Source organism: Pseudophryne corroboree, chromosome 7, assembly GCF_028390025.1.
Source record: "Pseudophryne corroboree isolate aPseCor3 chromosome 7, aPseCor3.hap2, whole genome shotgun sequence".
Lineage (NCBI taxonomy): Eukaryota > Metazoa > Chordata > Amphibia > Anura > Myobatrachidae > Pseudophryne > Pseudophryne corroboree.
In genome coordinates this window covers 89,046,570-89,062,346 of record NC_086450.1, presented here as the reverse complement: position 1 = coordinate 89,062,346, position 15,777 = coordinate 89,046,570, and the positions used below count along the sequence as shown (strand labels likewise).

Sequence of the window (15,777 nt, the reverse complement as noted above, 5' to 3'; positions counted from 1 at the left end):
CCAGACAGCAGCGTCCGATGATGTCATTAAGGCATGTAGGACACTGGAGTAGTTTGTAAAAGTCTGGAAGGACGGGAGAGAGCATGACCATATCTCCCCAATGCTAGATTCAGTATTTACAGGGGTATTACTGCTTTCAAACGGTGTGGCCATTTAGTGGTTATTGTCTAGTGATCACTATTAAAAAACAAAACAAAAAACCCCTACAGTACAGCAACACTTGATGTGGTAGAGGATCCCCTAGCTTGATGTGGTAGGTTGTCTATTTCACATAATGGTATGTCTTGTTGAGCCAATATAGTATTCTTACATTATGCATTTCATTCAAACATTTAAAAAAAATGCAGATTTTATTACAAATACCTATGTGGTGTAGAAGTAAGCTTTTGGCTCCTCTGGAAAGGTGTATTAATGTCATGGCAAGAACAAAGTATTTTTTGTTGGTGATTAGGGGTAGAAACCAAAAATAAAACACATTTGCTTTTAGTACACTTACTGGCAATACTACTACTACTAATAATAATTAAAAAAAAGTTTGCATAAATAATTATAGATGGCTATTGATGTTCGAATGTGACCAACCCAAAGTGTCTGAATGGGCTCAGAAGTGAAGGGGTTAATAAATTAGTTCAGCGCTTCAAAATTTGAAAAGGAGAATTCCACAGCAAGAGCATTTTTATTACAGATCATTCCCAATAAGTTACATCACTTAAAAACACCAGTTATACAACATTTGTATTTTTGGGGTTCTTTTGAAAATGAAAAATAGAAGAAAAAAAATTCCTTGTGACCAAGGCAATTTAAAAGAATAGCCACATGTATAATGTCACCATCAAATGGATAGATAAAAAAAATAAAGATTATTGCAAAGCTTATGTTACCATGGCAGCTATAGGCGACTGCAAATTTCAGCTGATTAAACCAAGTTATTAAATAAGGTTTACTAAAAACAGAAAATCATGACTAATGAGAACATTTACATCTAAAGCCAAAAATGTGACAAAGATCAGTTTCAGTTTTCAAGAGGAAAACCCACCAACACAACATCGCCACCCTTAAAATGGTGTAATTTGGATTAACGTGCCTCTCCAGCCATGCATCTTGCTATTCATGCTGTTACCGACAACAGTAATTAATATGAACACCAGAGCAATCATTGTAGGACGACTGGTCATTTCTGCAGGCTTGGCATAAGCTCAACTACCTGCTGGGTATTAATTTTCCCAACATATGGGAGCGCAGTAGCAGGGAATTATACAATTGATTTTTCCCTGCCACAAAATTATGTGAAATATGAATAGAACTATTTAATAAAGATAATCAAATCCATTTACCTGTCTGCGGAGTGCACATTAGTGAAGAGGCAGAGTGAACGAAGCAGATGGAACAAAGTAATGATTTAGATGCATATAATTAGAATCCAATAGATAAAACTTATAAATGGTGGTGGCAAACACTGTAAAATACTAATATCATCAGTTTGAGGCACATGTGTACAGGTTAGCCAAAGGAAGCATCTGCTATTCGGGCTGGAAATAGACAAGCTTGCCATATGCCCTTTGCACAGCCAGAGGCCCGACACACAATAGCCAAACAATCCAGCCCTTTCAACCTTCTCTCCCTGCTGCAGCCAGGATCTGATGACAACCAACTAGAGCCACTTCTGTTATATTAATGCAATGACTGTCATGGATTTACTGGAAATGTAAATAAATGCATATTCCACAACAGATATGCTTAGACATGACCCCAACGGTATGCGGTTAGCAACAGCACACTGTTTCCCACACAGGGAATAACCGACATGGGAATAGATCCTCACCTCCCTCGCATTCAATACACTAGTATTAGGTCAGCAAAGTCCTCTCATTACAAGTATATAGATTACATAAACTACACAATTGTGTTTTAATAAAATGATTAACAGTATTCTGATGTGAGTGATGCATTCATATACAATACATGATGATCTCTATATTGGTTGAAATACAACAGACTAAGAACGTTTCCAACAATAAAGTAGACAAGTCCACCAGTTTAAATAATCTAATCGTACAACCTAAATACAGGCCTTATTCCCATTTATCTGTATACTGCACATATCTGTATTTTACACATATGCCGCACAGATACAGGGCTATATTCATATTAGGGTCGAAAGCTGCCGTCTGTCGAAAAGACGGCAGTTTTCTACTTTTTAAGGTCGAATCGTGATTTGACCTATTCAATTTCCGCTATTTTTATTCGACAAGTCTGGGAATTCGACTTGTCGAATAGTACGTGAATCAGTGGTATAGCTGCAGATTCACGTACTTTTGAGGGAAACGGGGCCAAATTCGACAGGATTTGGCCCCGTTTCCGACCATCTCAGTCCAACATAAAAAAAATGTCGGACTGAGATGAGGGACCTAAGAGGAGGAGAGGGGGGAGAGCAGAGGGCAGACAGGAGAGCAGCGCTACAGCACAGCGCTGCAGGAGGAATGCGTCACAGCCGTATCGCTCAAGGCAGCGTCCACCCGGCTCCAGCAAATGAGGTCACGCTTGCTGGAGCCGGGTGGACACTGCCGTGAGGTCTGGCGGCTGCGAGACATCCTTCTGCAGCGCTGCTCTCAGTCTGCCCGCGGCTCTCCCCGCTGGTCTTCCCCCTCTCCTCCGCTCACAGGTCTCATCTCAATTCGACTTTTTTTAAAGTCGAATTGAGATGGGATTGAATAGGGGTTGTCGGATCCATTCTGACAAATGCATGTTGGAATGGATCCAACCCTAATTGAATATACCCCATAGCATTGATGAAAAAACAAATATTGGTTATAAAAATGGTCGGTCCCATTCTCATAAATTACTTAGGCCTTAATCACGTTCCAAATTCCTATCAGTTGTCAAACGTTACAGATAAACTGAGCTCATGTGGCCATTCAGAGCCAATGTACTAAATGCCCGCTGCTTGATGTCACAGGAGGTTTCCCAGTTGCACAGTGACCATGTTACTACTGCCTGATGCCCATTAGAAAGATTAGTCAGGAAGTGCCACCAAATGCACGTCTGCACAAATTTTTACAGAAACAGGTCAGTAGCTAGAACACCACTGGAAAGTATACAAAGTAAGGAAGTGTAATTTAGAAAAAAAAAAGATAGTACCTTATCAAAGCAGATATTTAAACAGTCTGCTAATCCATTTTAGTACAATATGCAAAAACAAGGCAGTTTAAACTAAATATTTAATAGGTGAAAACAATTTACCCGTATACAAGAAATGAAGAGTAGAGTAAAAAATAAGAATTTACTTACCGATAATTCTATTTCTCGGAGTCCGTAGTGGATGCTGGGGTTCCTGAAAGGACCATGGGGAATAGCGGCTCCGCAGGAGACAGGGCACAAAAAGTAAAGCTTTAGGATCAGGTGGTGTGCACTGGCTCCTCCCCCTATGACCCTCCTCCAAGCCTCAGTTAGGATACTGTGCCCGGACGAGCGTACACAATAAGGAAGGATTTTGAATCCCGGGTAAGACTCATACCAGCCACACTGTACAACCTGTGATCTGAACCCAGTTAACAGTATGATAACAGCGGAGCCTCTGAAAAGATGGCTCACAACAATAATAACCCGATTTTTGTAACTATGTACAAGTAATGCAGATAATCCGCACTTGGGATGGGCGCCCAGCATCCACTACGGACTCCGAGAAATAGAATTATCGGTAAGTAAATTCTTATTTTCTCTATCGTCCTAGTGGATGCTGGGGTTCCTGAAAGGACCATGGGGATTATACCAAAGCTCCCAAACGGGCGGGAGAGTGCGGATGACTCTGCAGCACCGAATGAGAGAACTCCAGGTCCTCCTTAGCCAGGGTATCAAATTTGTAGGATATTACAAACGTGTTTGCCCCTGACTAAATAGCCGCTCGGCAAAGTTGTAAAGCCGAGACCCCTCGGGCAGCCGCCCAAGATGAGCCCACCTTCCTTGTGGAATGGGCATTTACATATTTTGGCTGTGGCAGGCCTGCCACAGAATGTGCAAGCTGAATTGTATTACACATCCAACTAGCAATAGTCTGCTTAGAAGCAAGAGCACCCAGTTTGTTGGGTGCATACAGGATAACAGCAAGTCAGTTTTCCTGACTCCAGCCGTCCTGGAACCTATACTTTCAGGGCCCTGACAACATCCAGCAACTTGGAGTCCTCCAAGTCCCTAGTAGGCGCAAGGCACCACAATAAGCTGGTTCAGGTGAAACACTGACACCACCTTAGGGAGAGAACTGGGGACGAGTCCGCAGCTCTGCCCTGTCCGAATGGACAAACAGATATGGGCTTTTTTGAGAAAAAACCCACCAATTTGACACTCGCCTGGCCCAGGCCAGGGCCAAGAGCATGGTCACTTTTCATGTGAGATGCTTCAAATCCACAGATTTGACTGGTTTTAAACCAATGTGATTTGAGGAATCCCAGAACTACGTTGAGATCCCACAGTGCCACTGGAGGCACAAAAGGGGGTTGTATATGCAATACTCCCTTGACAAACTTCTGGACTTCAGGAACTGAAGCCAATTCTTTCTGGAAGAAAATCGACAGGGCCGAAATTTGAACCTTAATGGGCCCCAATTTGAGGCCCATAGACACTCCTGTTTGCAGGAAATGCAGGAATCGACCGAGTTGAAATTTCTTCGTGGGGCCTTCCTGGCCTCACACCACGCAACATATTTTCGCCACATGTGGTGATAATGTTGTGCGGTCACCTCCTTCCTGGCTTTGACCAGGGTAGGAATGACCTCTTCCGGAATGCCTTTTTCCCTTAGGATCCGGCGTTCCACCGCCATGCCGTCAAACGCAGCTGCGGTAAGTCTTGGAACAGACATGGTACTTGCTGAAGCAAGTCCCTTCTTAGCGGCAGAGGCCATAAGTCCTCTGTGAGCATCTCTTGAAGTTCCGGGTACCAAGTCCTTCTTGGCCAATCCGGAGCCATGAGTATAGTTCTTACTCCTCTACGTCTTATAATTCTCAGTACCTTAGGTATGAGAAGCAGAGGAGGGAACACATACACCGACTGGTACACCCACGGTGTTACCAGAACGTCCACAGCTATTGCCTGAGGGTCTCTTGACCTGGCGCAATACCTGTCCCGTTTTTTGTTCAGACGGGACGCCATCATGTCCACCTTTGGTATTTCCCAACGGTTCACCATCATGTGGAAAAACTTCCCGATGAAGTTTCCACTCTCCCGGGTGGAGGTCGTGCCTGCTGAGGAAGTCTGCTTCCCAGTTTCCACTCCCGGAATGAAACACTGCTGACAGTGCTATCACATGATTTTCCGCCCAGCGAAAAGTCCTTGCAGTTTTTGCCATTGCCCTCCTGCTTCTTGTGCCGCCCTGTCTGTTTACGTGGGCGACTGCCGTGATGTTTTTCCCACTGGATCAATACCGGCTGACCTTGAAGCAGAGGTCTTGCTAAGCTTAGAGCATTATAAATTTACCCTTAGCTCCAGTATATTTATGTGGAGAAAAGTCTCCAGACTTGATCACACTCCCTGGAAATTTTTTCCTTGTGTGACTGCTCCCCAGCCTCTCGAGCTGGCCTCCGTGGTCACCAGCATCCAATCCTGAATGCCGAATCTGCGGCCCTCTAGAAGATGAGCACTCTGTAACCACCACAGGAGAGACACCCTTGTCCTTGGATATAGGGTTATCCGCTGATGCATCTGAAGATGCGATCCGGACCATTTGTCCAGCAGATCCCACTGAAAAGTTCTTGCGTGAAATCTGCCGAATGGAATTGCTTCGTAGGAAGCCACCATTTTTACCAGGACCCTTGTGCAATGATGCACTGACACTTTTCCTGGTTTTAGGAGGTTCTTGACTAGCTCGGATAACTCCCTGGCTTTCTCATCCGGGAGAAACACCTTTTTCTGGACTGTGTCCAGAATCATCCCTAGGCACAGCAGACGTGTCGTCAGGATCAGCTGCGATTTTGGAATATTTAGAATCCATCCGTGCTGTTGTAGCAGTATCCGAGATAGTGCTACTCCGACCTCCAACTGTTACCTGGACTTTGCCCTTATCAGGAGATCGTCCAAGTAAGGGGTAATTAAGACGCCTTTTCTTCGAAGAAGAATCATCATTTCGGCCATTACCTTGGTAAAGACCCGGGGTGCCGTGGACAATCCAAACGGCAGCGTCTGAAACTGACAGTGACAGTTCTATACCACGAACCTTAGGTACCCTTAGTGAGAAGGGCAAATTTGGGACATGGAGGTAAGCATCCCTGATGTCCCGGGACACTATATAGTCCCCTTCTTCCTGGTTCGTTATCACTGCTCTGAGTGACTCCATCTTGATTTGAACCTTTGTAAGTGTTCAAATTTTTTTAGATTTAGAATAGGTCTCACCTAGCCTTCTGGCTTCAGTACCACAATATAGTGTGGAATAATATCCCTTTCCTTGTTGTAGGAGGGGTAATTTGATTATCACCTGCTGGGAATACAGCTTGTGAATTTTTTCCCATACTGCCTCCTTGTCGGAGGGATACCTTGGTAAAGCAGACTTCAGGAGCCTGCGAGGGGGAAACGTTTCGACATTCCACTCTGTACCCCTGGGATACTACTTGTAGGATCCAGGGGTCCTGTACGGTCCCAGCGTCATGCTGAGAGCTTGGCAGAAGCGGTGGAAGGCTTCTGTTCCTGGGAATGGGCTGCCTGCTGCAGTCTTCTTCCCTTTCCTCTATCCCTGGGCAAATATGACTCTTATAGGGACGAAAGGACTGAGGCTGAAAAGACGGTGTCTTTTTCTGCAGAGATGTGACTTAGGGTAAAAACGGTGGATTTTCCAGCAGTTGCCGTGGCCACCAGGTCCGATGGACCGACCCCAAATAACTCCTCTTCCTTTATACGGCAAAACACCTTTGTGCCGTTTGGAATCTGCATCACCTGACCACTGTCGTGTCCATAAACATCTTCTGGCAGATATGGACATCGCACTTACTCTTGATGCCAGAGTGCAAATATCCCTCTGTGCATCTCGCATATATAGAAATGCATCCTTTAAATGCTCTATAGTCAATAAAATACTGTCCCTGTCAAGGGTATCAATATTTTTAGTCAGGGAATCCGACCAAGCCACCCCAGCTCTGCACATCCAGGCTGAGGCGATCGCTGGTCGCAGTATAACACCAGTATGTGTGTATATACTTTTATATGATATTTTCCAGCCTCCTGTCAGCTGGCTCCTTGAGGACGGCCCTATCTATAGACGGTACCGCCACTTGTTTTGCTAAGCGTGTGAGCGCCTTATCCACCCTAAGGGGTGTTTCCCAACGCGCCCTAACTTCTGGCGGGAAAGGGTATACCGCCAATAATTTTCTATCGGGGGGAACCCACGCATCATCACACACTTCATTTAATTTATCTGATTCAGGAAAAACTACAGGTAGTTTTTTCACATCCCACATAATACCCTCTTTTGTGGTACTTGTAGTATCAGAAATATGTAACACCTCCTTCATTGCCCTTAACGTGTGGCCCTAATAAGGAATACGTTTGTTTATTCACCGTCGACACTGGATTCAGTGTCCGTGTCTGTGTCGACCGACTAAGGTAAACGGGCGTTTTAAAACCCCTGACGGTGTTTTTGAGACGTCTGGACCGGTACTAATTGTTTGTCGGCCGTCTCATGTCGTCAACCGACCTTGCAGCGTGTTGACATTATCACGTAATTCCCTAAATAAGCCATCCATTCCGGTGTCGACTCCCTAGAGAGTGACATCACCATTACAGGCAATTGCTCCGCCTCCTCACCAACATCGTCCTCATACATGTCGACACACACGTACCGACACACAGCACACACACAGGGAATGCTCTGATAGAGGACAGGACCCACTAGCCCTTTGGAGAGACAGAGGGAGAGTTTGCCAGCACACACCAAAAAACGCTATAATTATATAGGGACAACCTTATATAAGTGTTTTCCCTTATAGCATCTTTTTATATATTTCTAACGCCAAATTAGTGCCCCCCCTCTCTGTTTTAACCCTGTTTCTGTAGTGCAGTGCAGGGGAGAGCCTGGGAGCCTTCCCTCCAGCCTTTCTGTGAGGGAAAATGGCGCTGTGTGCTGAGGAGATAGGCCCCGCCCCTTTTTCGGCGGGCTCGTCTCCCGCTCTTCAACGGATTCTGGCAGGGGTTAAATATCTCCATATAGCCCCCGGAGGCTATATGCGAGGTATTTTTTGCCAAAAAATAGGTTTACATTGCCTCCCAGGGCGCCCCCCTCCCAGCGCCCTGCACCCTCAGTGACTGCCGTGTGAAGTGTGCTGAGAGCAATGGCGCACAGCTGCAGTGCTGTGCGCTACCTTAAGAAGACTGAGGAGTCTTCTGCCGCCGATTCTGGACCTTCTTCTCTTTTCAGCATCTGCAAGGGGGCCGGCGGCGAGGCTCCGGTGACCATCCAGGCTGTACCTGTGATCGTCCCTCTGGAGCTAATGTCCAGTAGCCAAAGAAGCCAATCCATCCTGCACGCAGGTGAGTTCACTTCTTCTCCCCTAAGTCCCTCGTTGCAGTGATCCTGTTGCCAGCAGGACTCACTGTAAAATAAAAAACCTAAGCTAAACTTTTCTAAGCAGCTCTTTAGGAGAGCCACCTAGATTGCACCCTTCTCGGCCGGGCACAAAAATCTAACTGAGGCTTGGAGGAGGGTCATAGGGGGAGGAGCCAGTGCACACCACCTGATCCTAAAGCTTTACTTTTTGTGCCCTGTCTCCTGCGGAGCCGCTATTCCCCATGGTCCTTTCAGGAACCCCAGCATCCACTAGGACGATAGAGAAAACAAACAAAAAAAACCATACCACCTGTGATCTTCTGTGAAACGTACGTCATCCCTTCCTCTATTGCCTCTCACCGTTATACTAAACAGGATTAAAATCCCTGCTAATACTATATGGTAATTAGGCTATGTATAGCCTGAAGTGAAGGGCACAATCCCGTTTTTTGTTACCATCTGATTGCTCCTGTGATTTATGTACAGCAGAAAATAACAATGTATCATCTTTTAGAAACCGTATCCCTGGGAATGCAACAATTGTAACCGTTCCCAGGACTACTCAGCGAGATTACTACTCTACACATAAAGTCTGCTTTCCCCTGTCTTTAAGTAATTTATGCTAATATAATCAGTATGCACAGGGGTAATGTATACCCAAACTCTTAGAGTGTTATTTTTGCAGACAGCAGTATATTAAGCATGCGGTACACTCGGGAGTGTACCGCATAAGGGACAGCAACGCAATTATAACCCTCTGCACTACCTGCTATAAGGCATCAGAGGGTAATTGCTTCAGTCTCATTGCTTGATACCTCTTCTTTCTTTTTTCTGGCTAAACTGGGGAAACCTACCCTCTCTCATTCCTCGTCCTATACCGGTAGGCAAGACGAGAGAACAGCAGAAGGGAGGCTATACCTGCATCTTAGCCACAGTTATCCTCTGCTATACCTTTTCCTTTGAATGGAGTAGCTATATTGTATGACCATTCATATAATTAACATTACTAACTGGTAAGATCAAAACCACACACGGACGGCATAGAGGTCTGGGAATTTATAATCCTTCTATTTAACTGGATTATCTATTATTTGATATTGTACCTACCGTTTTTTAGGAAAAATTTGTATTTGAGGCACATGGGCCTCATACCTCACAATTACGTGACCTAATTTCAAACGAACTGTCCTGATATATTGCATATGGGCTTGAATATCAACTATATCTGAGGCATAAATACCTCACACCTCACCAATACGTGACCTATGATTCAAACAAATTGGCCTGATATACTATATATGGGCTAGAATATCAATAAGATGATGGTCACTTTTTAATTGTCAAACATAACAATTAAACCTTCTCTTGATAAACTGTTCACTCAGTCCCTACAATCATACCTTACTCCGTAAGCCCAATCTCGTCCGATCTTGGAAGCGAAAGAGTGGTGGGACTGGCCAGTACCCGGTGGGTAACCACCTGGGAAGACCAGGTATTGTAGGGCGTGAACTGAACAGGTCTGAACAGGTCACGCATTAGATGGAGGCCACTGCGCAGACGGACCCCAAGCATATTCCTGCATAGTCAAGTCAGGTATTATCATATTAATTATTTATTATATTTTCACATATGATCACAACCCTTTTTTTTTTTTTTTAAATATATATGTGTCATTGAACACAAATATTTTTTTTTTAAGGCATATCTAATAAAAATAAGATTTTAAACCTACCGGTAAATCTTTTCTCCTAGTCCGTAGAGGATGCTGGGGACTCCGTAAGGACCATGGGGTATAGACAGGCTCCGCATGAGACATGGGCACTATAAAGAACTTTAGATGGGTGTGCGCTGGCTCCTTCCTCAATGCCCCTCCTTCAGACCTCAGTTAAAGAACTGTGCCCAGAGGAGACGGACAGTACGAGGAAAGGATTTTTGTTAATCTAAGGGAAAGATTCATACCAGTCCACACCATCCACACCGTATAACATGGAATATACGCCACCAGTTAACAGTATGAACAAAACAGCATCAGCCAAAGACTGATCTCAACTGTAACATAACCCTTATGTAAGCAATAACTATATACAAGCCTTGCAGAAAAAAATAAGATTTTACTTACCGATAAATCTATTTCTCGTAGTCCGTAGTGGATGCTGGGGACTCCGTCAGGACCATGGGGATATAGCGGCTCCGCAGGAGACAGGGCACAATAATAAAAGCTTTAGGATCAGGTGGTGTGCACTGGCTCCTCCCCCTATGACCCTCCTCCAAGCCTCAGTTAGGATACTGTGCCCGGACGAGCGTGCATAATAAGGAAGGATATTGAATCCCGGGTAAGACTCATACCAGCCACACCAATCACACCGTACAACCTGTGATCTGAACCCAGTTAACAGTATGATAACAACGAAGGAGCCTCTGAAAAGATGGCTCACAACAAGAATAACCCGATTTTTGTAACAATAACTATGTACAAGTATTGCAGACAATCCGCACTTGGGATGGGCGCCCAGCATCCACTACGGACTACGAGAAATAGATTTATCGGTAAGTAAAATCTTATTTTCTCTGACGTCCTAGTGGATGCTGGGGACTCCGTCAGGACCATGGGGATTATACCAAAGCTCCCAAACGGGCGGGAGAGTGCGGATGACCCTGCAGCACCGAATGAGAGAACTCCATGTCCTCCTCAGCCAGGGTATCAAATTTGTAGAATTTAGCAAACGTGTTTTCCCCTGACCAAGTAACTGCTCGGCAAAGTTGTAAAGCCGAGACCCCTCGGGCAGTCGCCCAAGATGAGCCCCCTTCCTTTTGGAATGGGCTTTTACCGATTTTGGCTGTGGCAGGCCTGCCACAGAATGTGTAAACTGAATTGTATTACAAATCCAGCGAGCAATCGTCTGCTTAGAAGCAGGAGCACCCATCTTGTTGGGTGCATACAGGCTAAACAGCGAGTCAGATTTTCTGACTCCAGCCTTCCTGGAAACATATTTTTCAGGGCCCTGACAACGTCAAGTAACTTGGAGTCCTCCAAGTCCCTAGTACCCGCAGGTACCACAATAGGTTGGTTCATGTGAAAAACAGAAAACACCTTAAGGAGAAATTGAGGACGAGTCCTCAATTCTGCCCTGTCAGAATGAAAAATTAAGTAAGGGCTTTATATATGATAAAGCCGCCAATTCTGACACACGCCTGGCTGAAGCCAGGGCTAATAGCATCGTCACCTTCCATGTGAGATATTTTAAGTCCACAGTGGTGAGTGGTTCAAACCAATGTGACTTTAGGAAACTCAAAACAACATTGAGATCCCAAGGTGCCACTGGGGCACAAAAGGAGGCTGTATATGCAGTACCCCTTTTACAAACATCTGAACGTCAGGCACTAAAGCCAGTTCTTTCTGGAAGAAATTCGACAGGGCCGAAATTTGAACCTTAATGGACCCTAATTTTAGGCCCATAGACAGTCCTGTTTTCAGGAAATGTAGGAAACGACCCAGTTGGAATTCCTCTGTAGGGGCCTTCTTGGCCTCACACCACGCAACATATCTTCGCCAAATGCGGTGAAAATGTTTTGCGGTTACATCCTTCCTGTCTTCGACCAGGGTAGGGATGACTTCATCTGGAATGCCCTTTCAGGATCCGGCGTTCAACCGCCATGCCGTCAAACGCGGCCGCGGTAAGTCTTGGAACAGACAAGGCCCCTGCTGGAGCAGGTCCTTTCTTAAAGGTAGAGGCCACGGGTCTTCCGTGAACATCTCTTGAAGTTTCGGGTACCAAGTCCTTCTTGGCCAATCCGGTACCACGAGTATCATTCTTACTCATCTCCCTCTTATGATTCTCAGTACTTTTTGTATGAGAGGCATAGGAGGGAACACATACTCTGACTGGTACATCCACAGTGTTACCAGAGCGTCCACCGCTATTGCCTGAGGGTCCCTTGACCTGGCGCAATATCTAGTTTTTTGTTCAGGCGGGACGCCATCATGTCCACCTTTGGTTTTTCACAACGGTTTACAATCATGTGGAAGACTTCCCGATGAAGTCCCCACTCTCCCGGGTGGAGGTCATGCCTGCTGAGGAAGTCTGCTTCCCAGTTTTCCACTCCCGGAATGAACACTGCTGAGAGTGTTATCACATGATTTTTCGCCCAGCGAAGAATCCTTGCAGTTTCTGCCATTTCCCTCCTGCTTCTTGTGCCACCCTGTCTGTTTACGTGGGCGACTGCCGTGATGTTGTCCCACTGGATCAATACCGGCTGACCTTGAAGCAGAGGTCTTGCTAAGCTTAGAGCATTGTAAATTGCCCTTAGCTCCAGTATATTTATGTGGAGAGAAGTCTCCAGACTCGATCACACTCTCTGGAAATTTTTTCCTTGTGTGACTGCTCCCCAGCCACTCAGGCTGGCATCCGTGGTCACCAGGACCCAGTCCTGAATGCCGAATCTGCGGCCCTTTCATAGATGAGCACTCTGCAGCCACCGCAGAAGAAACACCCTTGTCCTTGGAGACAGGGTTATCCGCTGATGCATCTGAAGATGCGATCCGGACCATTTTTCCAGCAGATCCCACGTAAAGGTTCTTGCGTGAAATCTACCGAATGGGATCGCTTTGTAAGAAACCACCATTTTTCACAGGATCCTTGTGCAATGATGCACTGATACTTTTCCTGGTTTTAGGAGGTTCCTGACTAGCTCGGATAACTCCCTGGCTTTCTTCTCCGGGAGAAAACATCCTTTTCTGGACTGTGTCCAGAATCATCCCTAGGAACAGTAGACGTGTCGTCGGAAAAAACTGCGATTTTGGAATATTTAGAATCCACTCGTGCTGTCGTAGAACTACTTAAGATAGTGCTACTCCGACCTCCAACTGTTCTCTGGACCATGCCCTTATCAGGAAAGCGTCCATATTTCTTTTAAGAAGAATCATCATTTCGGCCATTACCTTGGTAAAGACCCGGGGTGCCGTGGACAATCCAAACGGCAGCGTCTGAACTGATAGTGACAGTTCTGTACCACGAACCTGAGGTACCCTTGGTGAGAAGGGCAAATTTGGACATGTAGGTAAGCGTCCCTGATATCCAGTGACACCATATCGTCCCCTTCTTCCTGGTTCGCTATCACTGCTCTGAGTGACTCCATCTTGATTTGAACGCTTGTATGTAAGTGTTCAAATATTTCAGATCTCACCTAGCCGTCTGGCTTCAGTACCACAATATAGTGTGGAATAATACCCCTTCCCTTGTTGTAGAAGGGGTACTTTGATTATCACCTGCTGGGAATACAGCCTGTGAATTGTTCCCAATACTGCCTCCCTGTCGGAGGGAGACGTTGGTAAAGCAGACTTCAGGAACTTGTGAGGGGGAGACGTCTCGAATTTCCAATGTACACCTGGGATACTACGTGTAGGATCCAGGAGTCCACTTGTGAGTGAGCCCACTGCGTGCTGAAACTCTTGAGATGACCCCCTACCGCACCTGAGTCCGCTTGTACGGCCCCAGCGTCATGCTGCGGACTTGGCAGAAGCTGTGGAGGGCTTCTGTTCCTGGGAATGGGCTGCCTGCTGCAGTCTTCTTCCCTTTCCTCTACCCCTGGGCAGATATGACTGGCCCTTTTGCCCGCCTGCCCTTATGGGGACGAAAGGACTGAGACTGAAAAGACTGTGTCCTTTTCTGCTGAGATGTGACTTGGGGTAACAAAAGGTGGATTTTTCAGCTGTTGCCATGGCCACCAGGTCCGATGGACCGCCCCTTTATACGGCAATACTTCCATGTGCCGTCTGGAATCTGCATCACCTGACCACTGTCGTCTGGCAGATATGGACATCACATTTACTCTTGATGCCAGAATGCAAATATCCCTCTGCGCATCTCGCATATATAGAAATGCATCCTTAAAATGCTCTATAGTCAATAAAATCTTGTCCCTGTCAAGGGTATCAATATTTTCAGTCAGGAAATCCGACCAAGCCCCCTCAGCGCTGCACATCCAGGCTGAGGCGATTGCTGGTCGTAGTATAACACCAGTATATGTGTATATACTTTTAGGATATTTTTTCAGCTTCCTATCAGCTGGCTCCTTGAGGGCTGCCGTATCTGGAGACGGTAACGCCACTTGTTTTTATAAGCGTGTGAGCGCCTTATTCACCCTAAGGTGTGTTTCCCAACTCGCCCTAACTTCTGGCGGGAAAGGGTATACCGCCAATAATTTTCTATCGGAGGAAACCCACGTATCATCACACACTTCATTTAATTTATCTGATTCAGGAAAAACTATAAGTAGTTTATTCACACCCTACATAATACCCTTATTTGTGGTACTTGTAGTATCAGAAATATGTAACACCTCCTTCATTGCCCTTAACATGAAACGTGTGGCCCTAAAGGAAAATACGTTTGTTTCTTCACCGTCGACACTGGAGTCAGTGTCCGTGTCTGTGTCGACCGACTGAGGTAAATGGGCGTTTTTACAAGCCCCTGACGGTGTCTGAGATGCCTGGACAGGTACTAATTTGTTTGCCGGCCGTCTCATGTCGTCAACCGACCTTACAGCGTGTTGACATTATCACGTAATTCCTAAATAAGCCATCCATTCCAGTGTCGACTCCCTAGAGAGTGACATCACCAATACAGGCAATTTGCTCCGCCTCCTCACCAACATCGTCCTCCTACATGTCGACACACACGTACCGACACACAGCACACACACAGGGAATGCTCTGACAGAGGACAGGACCCCACTAGCCCTTTGGGGAGACAGAGGGAGAGTTTGCCAGCACACACCAAAAACGCTATAATTATACAGGGACAACCCCTTATACAAGTGTTTTCCCTTATAGCATTTTTATATATGTAATCATATCGCCAAATAAGTGCCCCCCCTCTCTGTTTTAACCCTGTTTCTGTAGTGCAGTGCAGGGGAGAGCCTGGGAGCCTTCCTCACAGCAGAGCTGAGCAGGAAAATGGTGCCGTGTGCTGAGGAGAATAGGCCCCGCCCCCTTTTCGGCGGGCTCTTCTCCCGGAGTTTGTGAGATCTGGCAGGGGTTAAATACATCCATATAGCCTCAAGGGCTATATGTGATGTATTTTAGCCATAAAAAGGTATTATACATTGCTGCCCAGGGCGCCCCCCCCAGCGCCCTGCACCCTCAGTGACAGTTGGTGACTGTTGGTGAAGTGTGCTGACAACAATGGCGCACAGCTGCAGTGCTGTGCGCTACCTTATGAAGACTGAAAGTCTTCTGCCGCCTGTTTCTGGACCTC

General features: G+C 46.0%; 1 protein-coding gene and 1 pseudogene across 1 annotated transcript in view; one reads left to right on the top strand and one right to left on the bottom strand.

Annotated features, from left to right (window-relative positions):
* LNPK (lunapark, ER junction formation factor) overlaps window positions 1-15,777 on the bottom strand; it is a 171,012-nt gene that overhangs the window by 20,410 nt on the left and 134,825 nt on the right. The gene's annotated exons all lie outside the window — the stretch shown is intronic.
* On the top strand, window positions 9,908-10,025 carry LOC134946075 (5S ribosomal RNA; annotated as a pseudogene).